Here is a 21293-nt window from a genome sequence, read left to right as displayed (position 1 = left end):
TTGACAATTATTTTTATCCTTGTTTAATCCTTACATCAATATCACATCTCAAAGCTCTCTTTAAACTTATTATTATTGCTTTTGTTGTTATTATTGTTATCTATAACTTATACAATTAACCTCCCTGTGGTTCGACCCCGGTTTTGCTAGGTTATTTATTACTTTGACACTCCTGCACTTGGGAAAAGACATCAATCTTTTGGTCGTGTCAAGTTTTTGGCGCCGTTGCCGGGGAGGTAAATTCTTGTACAAATTATAGTATTTATTTTATTTTCTCTTTTCTTGTATCTAACTTTGTTTCTTTTGTTTTGTTTCTCTTTCTTTTATTTTCTTCTTCCTTTTATTCTCTTCTTACACGTGCATGAGAGTGTGGTCACGTACATTAAGTGGTAGACTTTGTAGGGTATCCTCATTATTTTCAGAAAATATGGCTGAAGAAGATAACCAATTGCTTCATAATGAGAATAATGAGAATATTCGGGTTAGAACACTTAGAGACCACATGAATCCCACAAGAACAAGTGCACCCTCATGCATAGTTTTTCCTCCTGATGCATCTCATTTTAATTTTAAGACAGGCATTATTCAACTTTTACCATCTTTTCATGGCTTAGATTTCGAAAATCCATACTTGCATTTAAGGGAATTTGAGGAGGTTTGCAACACGTATAATGACTCAAATTGTAGCATGAACACCATTAGATTAAAGCTTTTTCCTTTTTCATTAAAAGATAAAGCTAAAACATGGCTACAAAATTTGAGACCTGGATCCATTCGTGCTTGGGATGAAATGCAACAACAATTTTTAAAGAAGTTTTTTCCATCCCATAGAACAAACTCTTTCAAAAGACAAATCATTACTTTCTCTCAAAAACCAGGAGAAACATTTTATCAATGTTAGGATAGGTATCGAGACTTACTTAATACTTGCCCCCATCATGGTTTTGAAACATGGAGATTAGTTTCACATTTTTATGAAGGGTTAACTCCTAGAGATAGGCAAGTGGTTGAATTGATGTGCAATGGAACTTTTGAGGATAAAGACCCTAATGAAGCAATGAAGTACTTAGATTTGCTAGCTAAAAATGCGCAAAATTGGGACACCACAGGTACTTATGAGGCACCAAGTAAAACCCAACCTCATACATCTAGTGGGGGTATGTACAACCTTAGGGAAGATCATGACCTCCAAGCCAAGTTTGCATCTTTAGCTAAAAAAGTCGAAGCACTAGAATTGAAAAAGAGTGGTCAATTAAAATCTGTTCAAGACATTGCATGTCAAATCTGTGAAACCAACGAACATTCAACCAATGACTGTCCAACCTTGCCTTCTTTTAAAGAATGTCTCCATGAACAAGCCCATGCATTAAACAGTTTTCAAAGGCCCAACCATAACCCATATTCGCAAACATATAACCCTGGTTGGAGAAATCATCCAAATTTCAATTGGAAGAGTGATAACAATAATGCACAAACTTCACAGCCACCGTTTCAAGCACACCATAATTTCCAAAATTCTCATGGATATGCACCTCCTTATGCTCCCCCTCCTAGAAGAAATCTTGAGGAAACATTGCATGCATTTATGGAAAAGCAAGAGGCAATTAACACTCAACTTGCTCAAAGCATGACAGATTTTAAAGATACTCTTGCAAAATTGACATCTGCTCTCAGTTTCCAAGAGAAAGGTAAGTTTCCATCTCAACCACAACAAAATCCAAAAGGGTAATACAATGTGAATGCAAGTAGTTCGGGAAGCCAACACATGGATCACGTAAAATCAGTCATCACTCTTCGTAGTGGTAAGGTTATTGAAAAACCCATTCTTGAACCTTGTGAGAATGATGATGAGTCAATCTCTGAGGGTAAGAAAGGAATTGAATCTGATCATTGCAAAGAAAAGACTGATTCCCCGCCAGCACTTCCATTTCCTCATGCCATGACCAAACAAAGGAAAGTCAATCACAACTCTGAAATCTTTGAAACTTTTAAATAGGTAAGGATCAATATACCTTTGCTAGATGCTATTAAACAGGTTCCTTCTTATACTAAATTTTTGAAAGATTTGTGCACTGTGAAGAGAAAACTGAATGTGAAAAAGAAAGCCTTTTTAGCCGAACAAGTGTCATTCTTCAGAACAATAATGCTTTGAAATATAAAGACCCTGGTTGTCCTACAATTTCTTGCTTTATTAGAGAACATAAAATTGAAAGAGCCTTACTTGATCTTGGAGCTAGTGTGAATTTACTTCCATATTCAGTTTTTCAAAGTCTCAATCTAGGTGAGTTAAAACCAACTTCTGTAACTCTTTTACTTGCCGATAGATCTGTAAAAGTGCCTAGAGGAATAGTTGAAGATGTGTTAGTATAAGTCGATAAGTTCATTTATCCTGTGGATTTTATTGTCTTGGACACACAACCTGTTGAAGCATGCAATTCATTTCCTGTTATTTTAGGGCGTCCATTTCTTGCAACTTCTAATGCATTGATTAATTGTAGGAATGGACTGATGAAGCTATCATTTGGGAATATGACATTGGAGATGAATATTTTCAACATTTGCAAGCAACCTAGAGATGATAATGATTTACAAGAAGTAGATCTTATTGAAGAATTAGTTTGTGATCAACTTGAATCTACTTTGAGTAATACTGAGTTTGATGAATTTGAAGATTTGCAAATGACTTATTCTCAGGAAGAAATCACGGATGAAAAAGGCATTGAAAATGTTGATACGAATCTTTTGTCAAGAGTGACAACAGATTCGATATCTGACATCACACCAACCAATGATTACTTTCCTGACAAATCCTTACTTTCTCTTAGTCCAATGCTTTGGTTTGCTAAAAATATCAATTTCCTTGCCTCAGGAGACTTGCCAACTCATTGGAGTACCGAAGACAAAGGTAAGTTTTTGAACGAAGTGAAGAAATTTTATTGGGATGACCCTAACTTATTCAAACATTGTCCTGATCAAATATTTCAAAGATGAATTACGGACAATGAGGTAAGTAGTGTCATTAAATTTTGTCATTCTGAAGCATGTGGGAGCCATTTCTCATCAAGAAAGACAACTGCAAAAATCTTACAATGCGGATTTTACTGGCCCACCATGTTCAAGGACTCACATGCATTCTATAAGATTTGTGAAAATTGTCAAAAGTTAGGATCTATTTCAAAACGTCACATGATGCCTTTAAATCCTATTCTTGTCATTGAGATCTTTGACTGTTGGGGTATAGATTTCATGGGTCCATTTCCTTCATCATTTGGTTTCGTGTACATATTAGTCGCAGTAGCTATTGTTTCAAAATGGATAGAGGCAATTCCAAGTCGAAACAATGATCACAAAACAGTGATAAAATTCTTGAAAGAAAATATTTTGAGTCGATTTGGAATCCCTCGAGCCATGATAAGTGATGGTGGAACACATTTCTGCAACAAGCCATTTGAGTCTTTAATGAAGAAATATGGAATCACTCACAAATTTGCCACCCCTTATCACCCTCAGACTAGTGGACAGGTAGAGCTTGCTAATAGGGAGATCAAACAAATCTTGGAGAAAACAATGAACCCTAATAGGAAAGACTGGTCTTTAAGACTTAATGATGCACTTTGGGCTTATCGAACTGCTTATAAAACATTATTAGGTATGTCACCTTATAGACTAGTCTATGGAAAACCTTGTCACTTGCCTGTGGAACTTGAACATAAAGCTTATTGGGCTATTAAAGCTTTCAATTCAAACCTTGATGATGCTAGTCAGCTGCGTAAGTTACAAATAAATGAGCTTGAGGAAATAAGAAATGATGCATATGAAAATTCAAGAATTCATAAAGCAAGAATCAAAGAGTTTCATGACAAGAAAATATTGAGAAAAACATTCAATGTTGGTCAAAAAGTCTTCCTTTATAATTCTCGACTCCATTTATTTCCTGGAAAACTATGATCAAGATGGAGTGATCTTTTCATTGTGAAACATGTGTATCCATATGGGGCCTGTGATATGAGAATCCAAAGAATGGCAATGTTTTCAAGGTAAATGGACATCGTTTGAAAGTCTACTTTGACAATTTTTCAGTTGAAAATGACTCTATTGAATTGAGTGATCCTGTATCTAAAGATTGATTCGTTTTCTCACATTGTTTTGTGTTTCGTTTTGCTAGTTTCTCTCACCCCGGTCAAATGGCGGATAACGGTACTCCGTAACTTAAGTCGGTTCTTTCAGTTTCCCATAATAACTGATATCTGTATATATTTGTGCAATTCTTTGCTCTTTCTCTCTTCTTTGAATCTCTTCTCCAATTCTCATTTCAAAATGGACACCATTCTTGAAAAATTGAAAAAGTACTTTCCCACTCTGCCTCAGAATGCGATTACAAAAATTAACCGTGCTGGGTGTGCAAGATTGAAGTTGTTAATGAATCATGGAATTCTTGAAGATATTCGCTGGCTGATTGAAGCAAAGGTCCGATTATCAGGTGAGTCCTCCAATTCTTTCATTTCACACATGCCTGGAACAGGTAAAAGCACTTTTGCAAAGAAACGTCGTGCAAAACGACTGAAAGTCTGTCACAAATGTGCCAGATGGACTTGCAATGCAACATGTCGTTCTTTAGGAATGGTATCTATAAACCGTGAAGATAAAATACAATTCATTAAGGATGGCCTGAGTAAGGGGTCTTTAGATAATCTTTTGTTGACCCTTGAGACGCATCCTAGTGGAGATGTGCATCGTGCAATTCATGATTTATGGCCCCATTTTCATAAAGAACATGATAGACTTAGTCTTGGGAATCTGACTAAAAAAGACCCTGTTTGCCAGTTTTTAAGAAAACTGGATGGGAAGCCTATCCCCGACCCATAGAGGGCGTTTAAGCCGTTCTTGGATGTAAAAAACCAAGGGAAGATGTGAGCCACAATCACAACTACCTGTACATACACATGCTTTTTCAAAATAAATAAATAAATAAATAAAGAGAGAGAGAGAGTGTGAGACTCCAGCTGGCCTACATATAGGTGGTATGATTGCATCTTAATTTCTCATCTATAAAATCTTCTCTTCCTTCCCCTCATTTCTACTCAACCCTTACATTAGACAGATATAGAAGCGTGTAGAAATGGCAGGTTCCTCAAGTTATCACATAAAAAATATTTGCGTTTTCGGTGGATCCAGTCCTGGGAAGGAAATAGCTTTTTTAGAAGCAGCAAATCATCTTGGTCAGGTACTAGCTGAGAAAAAGATTCATTTAGTGTATGGGGGAGGCAGCCTTGGGTTAATGGGGGGTGTGGCAATAGCTGCATTTTTAGGAGGTAGTCAAGTTTTGGGGGTCGTCCCCGAAGCTTTAACAAAAGGGGACATCATTGGAAGAACAATTGGAGAGGAACTACAGGTCTCCACAATGTTTGATTGAATGAATACAATGTTTAACCATGTTGATGCCTTCATTGCCTTACCAGGTGGTCTGGGCACATTGGAAGAGATCTTTCATATTTCCTCTTGGGCCCAACTTCACATTCACCATAAACCTATAGGTTTGCTCAATGTTAATGGTTTTTATGATACTTTGTTGTCTTTTCTTGATCAAGCTGTGGAACAGGAATTTCTAACATCTTCGGCACGACAAATCATAATCTCTGCTGCTACTGCTGAACAATTGATCGACAAACTACAATCTTTCACCCCTGTAATTAATCCTTCCATGAGTCACATAAATTGGTCAACTACAGAAAGCCGTAAAAAGCTTAGATTGGATTTGAGCCTTCGTTTGTGAATCCTTGTGTCTTTTGGTTTTATTTCTAGCATAGTATTTTGTTCTGTTATTTCTTATATTTGTTTAAGTGTGTTTCAGGTTTGTCAGTGTTCGTTGTTTCAGGTGATGTCTTCTATACTCTATTTTTCTACCTTAGGACATTCAGGACAATGTCTCGTTTTGGTTGGGGGGAGAGGGTAGTAGTATTTTAAAAAAAAAACTAACCAACTAACTGTTTTTGTTTTAAAAAATCATTTGGCAAAACTGTTATTACTAGGATGGCAGAGTAAGGGGGAATGACTCTTGAGACGCATTTTAGTAAACATTTTCTAATAGTTATTTGCAATATTCATAACAAGGCCTATTAGAATACTTCTTGAAATATTCAGGTTTACAAACTCTCGCATTGTTATCACTTGGTTCTGCTTATATACTCATTTAACAAATATTCTTAAACCTTCATTTTCACACACACACTTTAACATATGATTGTGGGTTGCACATTGGATTATTACATTATTTATGTTCTTTTGTTAAAGGTAACAACTAAGGGATAGGGATAGTCTATAATTTGCAAAAAAAAAAACAAAAAAAAAGAAGAAAATGATGATAATAAAAACATAGATAAGTTTGATTTCGTAGCCTCCCTAACCTAAGCAATTAAGCCCGAAGGGGTGTTTTAACACCTAATACCCTAAAGTCAACTGACTTGGGAGCTATTGGCCCAAAGCTTGTTACATGGGTTAAGGAGAAAAGCTTAAGGGAATCAAACATTGCACTATCTACGTATCAGTATCTGCAACCCGAGTTACTAAGCTCGTAGGGGTGTCTCAACACCTAATGTCCTAAGACCAACTGGTCTGGGAGTCATTAGCCGAAAGCTCGTTACATGGGTTAAAGATGTATTGTGTTTTAAGTTATATGTATAGATATTAAAAAAAAAGAGTAAAATAAAATAAAATAATCCCAACCCAAGGAAGTTAATCTTAAACATTAGAACAAAATATTGTTTTCTTCCAATAAAAGCCCCATCATCTATGTTTCATACATTGAGCACATAACAAGGAATGTTTATTAATATTTTGTTTAAGAGATATTGAGCAGATATATAAATTTAATGAGAGTTTGTTTATCTAGATAGATTAATGGAAGTTGAATGATGAATACCTTGCTTTGTGGAATTTGCAAATTGTTTTTCTATTTTAACGCTTTAATTACTAGGGACTAGTAATAAGCTGGTTGGGGGGTGTGATTAGTACTTAAAAGTGCATTTTATCAAGGTTTTATATCATCATTTTGCACTTGAAGTATCAATAACTCCTTAACTAAAGCATGTTTTATAATAACATATCTAATTATATAAGATACCTTTAATTTATGGTAAATGTTCATCTTAAATGCAGGCCTATCACATAAATGAAAGAATTGATTGATGAGTTGAAGTACTGAAATTGAAAGGACAAAAAGACGGCCAAAGAGATGCTGGTGCAGTCCAAACTATAACACAGTTCGGTAATTGGGTCATATCTGGAGCTGTAGATCTTGGATTTAGGTCCATTTTATATGGATGGAAAGATAAGACATAGGCCTACAACTTTCATGTGGAGCCTAAGATTTAACAAGGCCGTTTTCAAGTCCAAATTGTAGCAACAAAGAAGACGTCCGAATTTGTCCTGCAACCCAGACACTGTTCAGTGTTCAGCCCATATCTCGAGTTCTAGAAGTTCAAATGATCTCAAATTTTTACCCTGGAAAGATGAGACAATTTCCTAGAACTTTCATGATTTAAGTTTGTTCAAATTATGATGTCATCAATGACGTTTTTGGCAGACAAGAAGATAATAATTGTCACCAAGTCAAGATGTGGCCACCCACTCATCAATTAGTCAACAAATCAATAGTTCTGAATTTTGGCCTATAAAAGGAGGCATTTGCCATGTATTTAGGCATCTTGGTTTTCAGATCAAGATCATGCTCTTGCTCTCTCTTTATATTTTGTAATGCTTAAGTTTTGCTTATATTAATTTCTTGCTTATGCTTTTCATTTCCTTTCCTTGTTTATTTATGTTTCTTTCTTTCATTATGTGTTGCCAAGTTAATTATGTCAAGGTGAAAAGGGTACACTAATGGTGTAAGAATAAGTATAATATAAACTTAACATGGACCTTAATGTTGGATACTAACATGCTTTATATTTGTTATCTTGTTCACTTTTAATACTTTGCTTGTTAAATGGTTAATCTAGATTTATGTTGTATAACACTTGGTATAACAAATACTTGGCACTTTCATAGCCCATACTGTATGGTATAATCGACACCTAATCTATGAAACGAACTTGATTTGTTGTTAACATAAGTTATAATCATGAATGCCTGACAACATTTACAAGTATTAGCATTATTCGAATAAGATAATTAATGTAATCATGTTAACAAATCCGAGTGGAACCTCCTTTGTGTGTGGTTTCTAGTTGAGTAATAAAAAGAGTTTATACTATACTTGTTTGAAATACCATTAGTGGATCCTCTAACCTTGACAATTATATTTATCCTTGTTTAATCCTTACATCAATATCACATCTCAAAGCTCTCTTTAAACTTATTATTATTGCTTTTGTTGTTATTATTGTTAACTATAACTTATACAATTAACCTCCCTGTGGTTCGACCCCGGTCTTGCCGGGTTATTTATTACATTGACACTCCTGCACTTGGGAAAAGACATCAATCTTTTGGTCGTGTCATGGAGGTATGGTAGCGCCAGGCTAGAGGAACAGTTAAAAAGGGCCATAACTTTTGCTCCGACCGTTGGATCGCGATCAAAGTTTTACTGGAGTTTCCGGAGGCCCTTTTCCATCGAGTGCATGTGAAATCGATACTCGGTGAGATGGAGGTCTGGTAGCGCCAGACTAGGGTAACGGTTCCAAAGGACCATAACTTTTGATCCGACCGTTGGATCACGAACAAATTTTTACTGGAGTTTCCGGAGGCTCTTTTCCAAGGAGTGCATATGGAATCCACACTCAGGGAGGTGGAGATATGGTAGCGCCAGGCTAGTGTAACGGTTGAAAAGGGCCATAACTTTTGATCCGACCGTTGGATCGCGATCAAAGTTTTACTGGAGTTTCCAGAGGCCTTTTTCCATGGAGTGCATGTGGAATCCATACTTAGTGAGGTGGAGGTCTGGTAGCACCAGGCTAGAGTAACGGTTTGAAAAGGCCATAACTTTTGATCCGACCGTTGGATCGCGATCAAACTTTTATAGGAGTTTTCGGAGGCCCTTTTCTATAGAGTGCATGTGGAATCCATACTCGGTGACGTGGAGGTCTGGAAGCGCTAGGCGAGACTAACGGTTCCAAATGGCCATAACTTTTGATCTGACCGTTGGATCGCGATCAAAGTTTTGCTGGAGTTTCCAGAGGCCTTTTTCCATGGAGTGCATGTGGAATCCATACTCGGTGAGGTGGAGATCTAGTAGCGCCAGGCTAGAGTAACGGTTTGAAAAGCCCATAACTTTTGATCCGACCGTTGGATCGCGATCCAACGTTTACTGGAGTTTCCGGAGGCCCTTTTCCATGGAGTGCATGTGAAATCCATACTCGGTGAGGTGGAGGTCTGGTAGCGCCAGGCTAAAGTAACGATTCCAAAAGGGCCATAACTTTTGATCCGACCGTTGGATCGCGATTGAACTTTTACTAGAGTTTGTGGAGGGCCTTTTCTCTGGAGTGGATGTGGAATCCACACTCAGTGTGTAGGAGGTATGGTAGTGCCAAGCTAGAGTAACGGTTAAAAAGGGCCAAAACATTAGATCCGACCGTTGGATGGCGATCAAACTTTTACTGGAGTTTTCGGAGGCCCTTTTCCATAGAGTGCTTGTGGAATCCATACTCGGTGACGTGAAGGTCTGGTAGCGCCAGGCGAGACCAACGGTTCCAGAGGGCCATAACTTTTGATCCGACCGTTGGATGGCGATCAAACTTTTACTGGAGTTTCCGGAGGCCCTTTTCCATGGAGTGCTTGTGGAATCCATACTCAGTGACATGGAGGTCTGGAAGCGCCAGGCGAGACTAACGGTTCCAAATGGCCATAACTTTTGATCCGACCATTGAATCACGATCAAACTTTTACTGGAGTTTGTGGAGCCCCTTTTCTCTGGAGTGGATGTTGAATCCACACTCGGTGAGGTGGAGGTACGGAAGTGCCAGGCTAGGGTAACGGTTAAAAAGGGCCAGAACATTTGATCCGACCGTTAGATCGCGATCAAATTTTTACTGGAGATTCCGGAGGCCTTTTTCCAAGAAGTGCATATGGAATCCACACTCGGGGATGGAGGTATGGTAGCGCCAGGCTTGAGGAACGGTTATAAAGGGCCATAACTTTTGATCCGACCGTTGGATCGCGATCAAAGTTTTACTGGAGTTTTCGGAGGCCCTTTTCCATAGAGTGCTTGTGGAATCAATACTCGGTGACGTGGAAGTCTGGTAGCGCCAGGCTAGACCAACGGTTCCAGAGGGCCATAACTTTTGATCCGACCGTTAGATCGCGATCAAACTTTTACAGGAGTTTTCGGAGGCCCTTTTCTATGGAGTGCATGTGGAATCCAAACTTGGTGAGGTGGAGGTCTGGTAGCGCCAGGCTAGCGTAACGGTTCCAAAAGGCTATAACTTTTGATCCGACCGTTGGATCGCGATCAAAGTTTTGCTGGAGTTTCCAGAGGCCTTTTTCCATGGAGTGCATGTGGAATCCATACTCGGTGAGGTGGAGATCTAGTAGCGCCAGGCTAGAGTAACTGTTTGAAAAGCCCATAACTCTTGATCCGAGCGTTGGATCGCGATCCAACGTTTACTGGAGTTTCCGGATGCCCTTTTCCATGGAGTGCATGTGAAATCCATACTCGGTGACGTAGAGGTCTGGTATCGCCAGGCTAGCGTAACGGTTCCAAAAGGCCATAACTTTTGATCCGACCGTTGGATCGCGATCCAACTTTTACTGGAGTTTGAGGAGGCCCTTTTCTCTAAAGTGGATGTGGAATCCACACTCGGTGAGTTGGAGGTGTGGAAGTGCCAGCCTAGAGTAACGGTTAAAAAGGGCCATAACTCTTGATCCGAGCGTTGGATTGTGATCCAACGTTTACTGGAGTTTTCGGAGGCCCTTTTCCATGGAGTGCATGTGAAATCCATACTCGGTGACGTGGAGGTCTGGTAGCGCCAGGCTAGCGTAACGGTTCCAAAAGGCCATAACTTTTGATCCGACCGTTGGATCGCGATTAAACTTTTACTAGAGTTTGTGGAGGGCCTTTTCTCTGGAGTGCATATGGAATCCACACTCGGTGAGGTGGAGGTATGGTTGTGCAGGGCTAGGGTAACGGTTAAAAAGGGCCATAACATTTGATCCGACCGTTGGATCGCGATCAAACTTTTACTGGAGTTTCCGAAGGCCCTTTTCCAAGGAATGGATGTGGAATCCACACTCGGTAAGGTGGAGGTACGGTAGCGCCAGGCTAGAGTAACAGTTCAAAAGGGCCATAACTTTTGATCCGATCGTTGGATCGCGATCAAACTTTTAGTGGAGTTTCTGGAGGCTCTTTTCCCTTGAGTGGATGTGGAATCCACACTCGGTAAGGTGGAGGTACGGTAGCGCCAGGCTAGAGTAACGGTTCAAAAAGGCCATAACTTTTGATCCGATCGTTGGATCGCGATCAAATTTTTAGTGGAGTTTCTGGAGGCTCTTTTCCCTTGAGTGGATGTGGAATCCATACTTGGTGAGGTGACCTATGGAAGTGCCAGGCTAGAGTAACGGTTAAAAAGGGCCATAACTTTTGATACGATCGTTGGATCGCGATCAAACTTTTACAGGACTTTGTGGAGCCTCTTTTCTCTGGAGTGGATGTGGAATCCACACTCGGTGAGGTGGAGGTATGGTAGTTCCAGGCTAGAGTAACGGTTAAAAAGGGCCATAACATTTGATCCGACCATTGGATCGCGATCAAACTTTTACTGGAGTTTTCGGAGGCTCTTTTCTATTAAGTGCATGTGGAATCCATACTCGGTGAGGTGGAGGCTGGTAGCGCCAGGCTAGAGCAACGGTTCCAAAAGGGCCATAACTTTTGATCCAACCGTTGGATCGCGATCAAACTTTTACTGGAGTTTGTGGAGGCCCTTTTCTCTAGAGTGGATGCGGAATCCACACTAGGTGAGGAGGAGGTATGGTAGTGTCAGGCTAGAGTAACGGTTAAAAAGGGCCATATCATTAGATCCGACCGTTGGATCGCGATCAAACTTTTACTGGAGTTTCCGAAAGCCCTTTTCCAAGAAGTGCATATGGAAGCCACAATCGGGGAGGTGGAGGTATGATAGCGCCAGGCTAGAGTAACGGTTAAAAAGGGCCATAACTTTTGATCAGACCGTTGGATCGCGATCAAATGTTTACTGGAGTTTCGGGAGGCCCTTTTCCATGGAGTGCTTCTGGAATCCATACTAGGTGACGTGGAGGTCTGATAGCGCCAGGCTAGACCAACGGTTCCAAAGGGCCATAACTTTTGATCCGACCGTTGGATCGCGATCAAACTTTTACAGGACTTTGTGGAGCCCCTTTTCTCAGGAGTGGATGTGGAATCCACACTTGGTGAGGTGGAGGTATGGTAGTTCCAGGCTAGAGCAACGGTTCCAAAAGGGCCATAACTTTTGATCCAACCGTTGGATCGCGATCAAACTTTTACTGGAGTTTGTGGAGGCCCTTTTCTCTAGAGTGGATGTGGAATCCACACTAGGTGAGGAGGAGGGATGGTAGTGTCAGGCTAGAGTAACGGTTAAAAAGGGCCATATCATTAGATCCGACCGTTGGATCGCGATCAAACTTTTACTGGAGTTTCCGAAAGCCCTTTTCCAAGAAGTGCATATGGAAGCCACAATTGGGGAGGTGGAGGTATGATAGCGCCAGGCTAGAGGAACGGTTAAAAAGGGCCATAACTTTTGATCAGACCGTTGGATCGCGATCAAATTTTTACTGGAGTTTCGGGAGGCCCTTTTCCATATAGTGCATGTCGAATCCATAGTCGGTGAGGTGGAGGTCTGGTAGCGCCAGGCTAGAGTAAAGGTTTAAAAAGGCCATAACGTTTGATCCGACTGTTGGATCACGATCAAACTTTTACTGGAGTTTCCGGAGGCCCTTTTCAATGCAGTGCATGTGGAATCCATACTCGGTGACGTGGAGGTCTGGTAGCGCCAGGCTACAGCAACGGTTCCAAAATGCCATAACTTTTGATCCGACCGTTGGATAGCGATCAAACTTTTACTGGAGTTTCTGGAGGCGCTTTTCCCTGGAGTGGATGTGGAATCCATTCTCGGTGAGGTAGAGGTATGGAAGTGTCAGGCTAGAGTAACGGTTTGAAAAGGCCATAACGTTTGATCCGACTGTTGGATCGCGATCAAACTTTTACTGGAGTTTCCGAACACCCTTTTCCAAGGAGTGCATGTGGAAGCCACAATCGGGGAGGTGGAGGTATGGTAGCGCCAGGCTAGAGCAACAGTTCCAAAAGGGCCATAACTTTTGATCTGACCGTTGGATCGCGATCAAACTTTTACTGGAGTTTCTGGAGGCCGTTTTCCCTGGAGTGGATGTGGAATCCATTCTCGGTGAGGTGGAGGTCTGCTAGCGCCAGGCTAGAGTAACGGTTTGAAAAGGCCATAACGTTTGATCCGACTGTTGGATCGCGATCAAACTTTTACTAGAGTTTCCGGAGGCCCTTTTCCATGGAGTGCATGTGGAATCCATACTCGGTGACGTGGAGGTCTGGTAGCGCCAGGCTACAGTAACGATTCTAAAATGCCATAACTTTTGATCTGACCATTGGATAGCGATCAAACTTTTACTGGAGTTTCTGGAGGCCGTTTTCCCTGGAGTGGATGTGGAATCCATTCTCGGTGAGGTCGAGATATGGAAGTGCCAAGCTAGAGTAACAGTTTGAAAAGGCCATAACGTTTGATCCGACTGTTGGATCGAGATCAAACTTTTACAGGAGTTTCTGGATGCCCTTTTCCAGGGAGTGCATGTGGAATCTATACTCGGTGACGTGGAGGTCTGGTAGCCCCAGGCTAGAGTAACGGTTCCAAAGGGCTATAACTTTTTATCCGACCGTTGGATCGCGATCAAACTTTTACTAGTGTTTTCGGAGGCTCTTTTCCATAGAGTGCATGCGAGATCGATACTCGGTGAGGTGGAGGTCTGGTAGCGTCAGGCTAGAGTAACGGTTCCAAAGGGCCATAACTTTTGATCCGACCGTTGTATCGCGATCAAAGTTTTAGTGGAGTTTCCGAGGTCCCTTTTCCATAGAGTGCATGTGGAATCCATACTCGGTGAGGTGGAGGTCTGGTAGCGCTAGGCTAGAATAACGGTTTGAAAAGGCCATAACTTTTTATCCGACCGTTCGATTGCGATCAAAGTTTTACTACGGTTTCCAGATGCCCTTTTCCATGGAGTGCATGTGGAGTCCATACTCGGTGAGGTGGAGGTCTGGTAGCGCCAGGCTGGACCAACGGTTCCAAAGGGCCATAACTTTTGATCCGACCGTTGGATTGTGATCAAACTTTTACTAGAGTTTCCAGAAGCCCTTTTCCATGGAGTGCTTGTGGAATCCATACTCGGTGACGTGGAGGTCTGGAAGCGCCAGGCGAGACCAACGGTTCCAAATGGCCATAACTTTTGATCCGACCATTGGATCGCGGTCAAACTTTTACTGGAGTTTTCAGAGCCCTTTTTCCATAGAGTGCTTGTGGAATCCATACTCGGTGACGTAGAGGTCTGGTAGCGCCAGGCTAGAGTAACGCTTCCAAAGTGCCATAACTTTTCATCCGACCGTTGGATGGCAATCAAACTTTGACTAGAGTTTCCGGAGGCCCTTTTCCATGGAGTGCATGTGGAATCCATACTCGGTGAGGTGGAGGTCTGGTAGCGCCAGGCTAGAGTAACGGATTGCAAAGGCCATAACTTTTGATCCGACCGTTGGATCGCGATCAAACTTTTACAAGAGTTTTCGGAGGCCCTTTTCCATGGAGTGCATGTTGAATCCATACTTGGTGACGTGGAGGTCTGGTAGCGCCAGGCTAGAGTAACGGTTTGCAAAGGCCATAACTTCTGATCCGATAGTTGGATCGCGATGAAACTTTTACTGGAGTTTTCGGAGGCTCTTTTCCATGGAGTGCATCTGAAATCCATACTCGGTGACGTGGAGGTCTGGTAGCGCCAGGCTAGAGTAACGGTTTGCAAAGGCCATAACTTCTGATCCGATAGTTGGATCGCGATGAAACTTTTACTCGAGTTTTCGGAGGCTCTTTTCCATGGAGTGCATCTGAAATCCATACTCAGTGACGTGGAGGTCTCGTAGCGCCAGGCTAGAGTAACGGTTCGCAAGGGCTATAACTTCTGATCCTACCGTTGGATCGCGATCAAACTTTTACTGGAGTTTTCGGAGGCTCTTTTCAATGGAGTGCATCTGAAATCCATACTCGGTGAGGTGGAGGTCTGGTAGCGCCAGGCTAGAGTAACGGTTCCAAAAGAGCCATAACTTTTGATCTGAATGTTGGATCGCGATCAAACTTTTACTGGAGTTTGTGGAGGCCCTTTTCTCTGGAGTGGATGTGGAATCCACACTCGGTGAGTAGGAGGTTTGGTAGTGCCAGGCTAGAGTAACGGTTAAAAAGGGCCATAACATTTGATCCGACCGTTGGATCGCGATCAAACTTTTACTGAAGTTTCTGAACGCCCTTGTCCAAGGAGTGCTTATAGAAGCCACAATCGGGGAGGTGGAGGTATGGTAGCGCCAGGCTAGAATAACGGTTAAAAAGGGTCATAACTTTTGATCCGACCGTTAGATCGCGATCAAAGTTTTACTGGAGTTTCCGGAGGCCCTTTTCCATGGAGTGCATGTGGAATCCATACTCGGTGAGCTGGAGGTCTGGTAGCGCCAGGCTAGAATAACGGTTTGCAAAGGCCATAACTTTTGATCCGACCGTTCGATCGCGATCAAACTTTTACAGGAATTTTCGGAGGCCCTTTTCCATGGAGTGCATGTTGAATCCATACTGGGTGACGTGGAGGTCTCGTAGCGCCAGGCTAGAGTAACGGTTCGCAAGGGCTATAACTTCTGATCCGACCGTTGGATCGCGATCAAACTTTTACTGGAGTTTTTGGTGGCTCTTTTCCATGGAGTGCATGTGAAATCCATACTCGGTGAGGTGGAGGTCTAGTAGCGCAAGGCTAGAGTAACGGTTCCAAAAGGGCCATAACTTTTGATCCGAATGTTGAATCGCGATCAAATTTTTACTACAGTTTGTGGAGGCCCTTTTCTCTGGAGTGGATGTGGAATCCACACTCCGTGAGTAGGATGTTTGGTAATGCCACGCTAGAGTAACGGTTAAAAAGGGCCATAACATTAGATCCGACCGTTGGATCACAACCAATCTTTTACTGGAGTTTCCAAAGGCCCGTTTCCAAGGAGTGCATATGGAAGCCACAATCGGGGAGCTGGAGGTATGGTAGCGCCAGGCTAGAGTAACGGTTAAAAAGGGCCATAACTTTTGATCCGACCGTTGGATCGCGATCAAAGTTTTACTGGAGTTTCCGGAGGCCTTTTTCCATGGAGTGCATGCGGAATCCATACTCGGTGAGGTGGAGGTCTGGTAGCGCCAGGCTAGAGTAACGGTTTGAAAAGGCCATAACTTTTGATCCGACCGTCTGATCGCGATCAAACTTTTTAAGTAGTTTTCGGAGGCCCATTTCCATGGAGTGCATGTTGAATCCATACTCGGTGACGTGGAGGTCTGGCAGCGCCAAGCTAGAGTAACAGTTCCCAAGGGCTATAACTTCTGATCTGACCGTTGGATCGCGATCAAACTTTTACTGGAGTTTTCGGAGGCTCTTTTCCATGGAGTGCATGCGGAATCCATACTCGGTGACGTGGAGGTCTGGTAGCGCAAGGCTAGAGTAATGGGTCCAAAAGGCTATAACTTTTGATCCGACCGTTGGATTGCGATCAAACTTTTACTGGAGTTTCTGGAGGCCCTTTTCCATATAGTGCATGTGGAATCCATACTCGGTTAGGTGGAGGTATGGAAGTGCCAGGCTAGAGTAACGGTTAAACAGAGCCATAACTTTTGATCCAACTGTTGGATTGCGATCAAACATTTATTGGACTTTTCGAAGACCCTTTTCCATGGAGTGCATGTGGAATCCATACTCGGTGACGTGGAGGTGTGGTAGCGCCAGGCTAGCGTAACGGTTCTAAAGTGCCATAAGTTTTGATCCGACCGTTGGATAGCGATCAAACATTTACTGGAGTTTGTTGAGGCCCTTTTCTCTGGAGCGGATGTGGAATCCACACTCGGTGAGGTGGAGGTATGGTAGTGTCAGGCTAGAGTAACGGTTAAAAAGGGTCATAACATTAAATCTGACCGTTGGATCGCGATCAAACTTTTACTGGAGTTTCCGAAGGCCCTTTTCAAAGGAGTGCATGTGGAATCCATACTCGGTGTCGTGGAGGTATGGTAACGCCAGGCTAGAGTAACGGTTAAAAAGGGCCATAACTTTTGATTTGAAAGTTAGATCGCGATCAAATGTTTACTGGAGTTTCGGGAGGCCCTTTTCCATGGAGTGCTTGTGGAATCCATACTAGGTGACGTGGAGGTCTGGTAGCGCCATGCTAGACCAACGGTTCTAAAGGGCCATAACTTTTGATCCGACCGTTGGATCGCGATCAAACTTTTACTGGAGTTTCTGGAAGCCCTTTTCCATGGAGTGCTTGTGGAATCCATACTCGGTTAGGTGGAGGTATGGAAGTGCCAGGCTAGAGTAACGGTTAAAAAGGGCCATAACTTTTGATCCGATCGTTGGATCGCGATCAAACGTTTACTGGAGTTTCCAGAGGCCCTTTTCCATAGAGTGCTTGTGGAATCAATACTAGGTGACGTGGAGGTGTGGTAGCGCCAGGCTAGACCAACGGTTCCGAAGGGCCATAACTTTTGATCCGACCGTTGGATCGCGATCAAACTTTTACTGGAGTTTGTGGAGCTCCTTTTCTCTGGAGTGGATGTGGAATCCACACTCGGTGAGGTGGAGGTATGATAGTGCCAGGCTAGAGTAACGGTGAAAAAGGGTCATAACATTTGATCCGACCGTTGGATCGCGATCAAACTTTTACTAGAGTTTTTGAAGGCCCTTTTCCAAGGAGTGCATTTGGAAGCCACAATCGGGGAGGTTGAGGTATGGTAGCGCAAGGCTAGACTAACGGTTAAAAAGGGCCATAACTTTTGATTCGACCGTTGGATCGCAATCAAACTTTTACCGGAGTTTTCGGAGGCCCTTCTCCATTGAGTGCATGTTGAATCCACACTCGGTGACGTGGAGGTCTGGTAGCGCCAGGCTAGAGTAATGGGTCCAAAGGGCTATAACTTTTGATCCTATCGTTGGATTGCGATCAAACTTTTACTGGTGTATTCGGAGGCTTTTTTCCATGGAGTGCATGTGAAATCGAATCTCGGTGAGGTGGAGGTCTGGTAGCACCACGCTAGAGTAACGGTTCCAAAGGGGCCATAAATTTTGATCCGATCGTTGGATCGCGATCAAACTTTTACAGGAGTTTCCGGATGCCCTTTTCTATGGAGTGCATGTGGAATCCATATTCGGTGATGTGGAGGTCTGGTAGCGCCAGGCTAGATTAACGGTTCTGATGGGCCATAACTTTTGATCCGAGCGTTGGATAGCGATCAAACTTTTACTGGTGTTTTCGGAGGCTCGTTTGCATGGAGTGCGTTTGAAATCCATAGTCGGTTAGGTAGAGGTCTGGCAGCGCTAGGCTAGAGTAACGGTTCAAAAGGGCCATAACTTTTGATCCGACCGTTGGATCGTGATCAAATGTTTACAAGAGTTTGCGGAGGCCCTTTTCCATTGAGTGCATGTGGAATCCATACTCGGTGACGTCGAGGTCTGGTAGCGCCAGGCTAGAGTAACGTGTAGAAAGGGCCATAACTTTTGATCCAACCGTTGGATCACGACCAAAGTTTTACTAGAGGTTCTGGAAGCCCTTTTTCGTGGAGTGCATGTGGAATCCATACTCGATGAGGTGGAGGTCTGGAAGCGCCAAGCTAGAGTAACGCTTCCAAAGTGCCATAACTTTTGATCCGACCGTTGGATGGCAATCAAACTTTAACTGGAGTTTCCGGAGGCCCTTTTCAATGGAGTGCATGTGGAATCCATACTCGATGAGGTGGAGGTTTGGTAGCGTCAGGCTAGAGTAACGGTTCGAAAGGGCCATAACTTTGGATCCAACCGTTGGAACGCGATCAAAGTTTTACTGGAGTTTGCGGAGGCCCTTTTCCATGAAGTGCATGTGGAGGTCTGGTAGCTCCAGGCTAGAGTAACGATTGGAATGTGCCATAAGTTTTGATCCGACCGTTTGATCACGATCAAACTTTTACTGGAGTTTCTGGATGCTCTTTTCCATGGAGTGCATGTGGAATCCATACACGGTAAGGTGGAGGTCTGGTAGCGCCAGGCTAGAGTAACGGTTCGAAAGGGCAATAACTTTTGATCTGACTGTTGGATCGCCATCAAACTTTTACTGGAGTTTGTGGAGGCGCTTTTCTCTAGAGTGGATGTGGAATCCACACTAGGTGAGGAGGAGGTATGGTAGTGTCAGCTAGAGTAACGGTTAAAAAGGGCCATAACATTAGATCCGACCGTTCGATTGCGATCGAACTTTTACTAAAGTTTCCGAAGGCCCTTTTCCAAGGAGTGCATATGGAAGCCACAATCGGGGAGGTGGAAGTATGGTAGCGCCAGGCTAGAGTAACGGTTAAAAAGGGTCATAACTCTTGATCCGAGTGTTGGATCGCGATCCAACATTTATTGGAGTTTCTAGAGGTCCTTTCCAAGGAGTGCATGTAGAATCCATACTCAATGAGGTAGAAGTCTGGTCATGGCAGGCTAGAGTAACGATTTGAAAAGAAAATAACTTTTGATCCGACCGTTGGATCGCGATCAAACTTTTAATGTAGTTTCTGCAGGCCCTTTTCCATAGACTACATATAGAATCCTAGCCGGTGAGGTTGAGGTCTGGTAGCGTCAGGCTAGAGTAACGGTTAAAAAGGGCCATAACTTTTGATCCGACCGTTGGATCGTGATAAAATTCTTACCAGAGTTTCTGGAGGCCCTTTTCCATGGAGTGCATGTGGAATCCATACTCGTTGAGGTGGAGATCTGGTAGCGCCAGGCTAGAGTAACGGTTGGAATGGGCTATAACATTTGATCCAACCGTTGGATCGCGATCAAACTTTTACTGGAGCTTCCGGAGGCCCTTTTCAATGGAGTGCATGTGGAATCCATACTCGATAAGGTGGAGGTCTGGTCACGGTATGCTAGAGTAATGGTTCGAAAGGGCATAACTTTTGATCCGATCGTAGGATCGCGATCAAACTTTTACTAGAGTTTTCGAAGGCTCTTTTCCATGGAGTGCATGTGGAATCCATACTCGATGAGGAGGCGATCTGGTAGCGCCAGGCTAGAGTAACGGTTCGAAAGGGCCATAACATTTGATCCGACCGTTTGATCGCGATCAAACTTTTACTGGAGTTTTTGAAGGCCCTTTTCCATGGAGTGCATGTGGAATCCATACTCGGTGAGCTGGCAGTCTGGTAGCACCAGGCTAGAGTAACGGGTTGAAAGGGCAATAACTTTTCATCCGACCGTTGGATCGCGATCAAACTTTTACTGGAGTTTCCGGAGGCCCTTTTTCAAGGAATGCATGTGGAATCCATACTCGGTGAGGTGGAAGTCTGGTCATGGCAGGCTAGAGTAACGATTCGAAACATAACTTTTGATCCAACCATTGGATCGCGATCAAACTTTTAATGGAGTTTCCGTAGGCCCTTTTCCATAGACTGCATGTGGAATCCTACCCGGTGAGGTTGAGGTTTGGTAGCGCTAGGCGAGAGTAACGATTCAAAAGTGCCATAACTTTTGATCCGACCATTGGATCGCGATAAAACTTTTACTGGAGTTTCTGAAGGCTCTTTTCCATGGAGTGCATGTGGAATCCATACACGGTAAGGTGGAGGTCTGGTCACGGCAGCCTAGAGTAACAAGTTGAAAGTGCCATAACTTTGGATCCGACCGTTGGATCGCGATCGAACTATTATTGGAGTTTTCGGAGGTCCTTTTCAATGGAGTGCATGTAGAATCCATACTCGATGAGGTGGAGGTCTGGTAGCGGCAGGCTAGAGTAACGGGTCGAAAGGGCCATAACTTTGGATCCGACCGTTGGATCGCGATCAATCTTTTACTGGAGTTTCCGGAGGCTTTTTTCCATAGAGTGCATGTGGAATCCATACTCGGTGAGGTGGCGATCTGGTAGCGCCAGGCTAGAGTAACGGTTTGAAAGGGCCATAACATTTGATCCGACCGTTTAATCGCGATCAAACTTTCACTGGAGTTTGTGGAGGTGTTTTTCCATGGAGTGCATGTGAAATCCATACTCGGTGAGGTGGCGA

The 21293-nt window shown here is 43.1% G+C and overlaps 1 pseudogene; it reads left to right on the top strand.

Annotated features, from left to right (window-relative positions):
• Positions 1-1345: 1345 nt before the first annotated feature.
• LOC133680083 (uncharacterized) overlaps positions 1346-21293 on the top strand; it is a 53105-nt pseudogene continuing 33157 nt past the window's right edge.

This window comes from Populus nigra, chromosome 19, assembly GCF_951802175.1.
Source record: "Populus nigra chromosome 19, ddPopNigr1.1, whole genome shotgun sequence".
In the NCBI taxonomy this organism is placed as follows: domain Eukaryota; kingdom Viridiplantae; phylum Streptophyta; class Magnoliopsida; order Malpighiales; family Salicaceae; genus Populus; species Populus nigra.
Note: the sequence above shows the minus strand (reverse complement) of the source record. Positions and strands in the feature narration are given on the sequence as shown.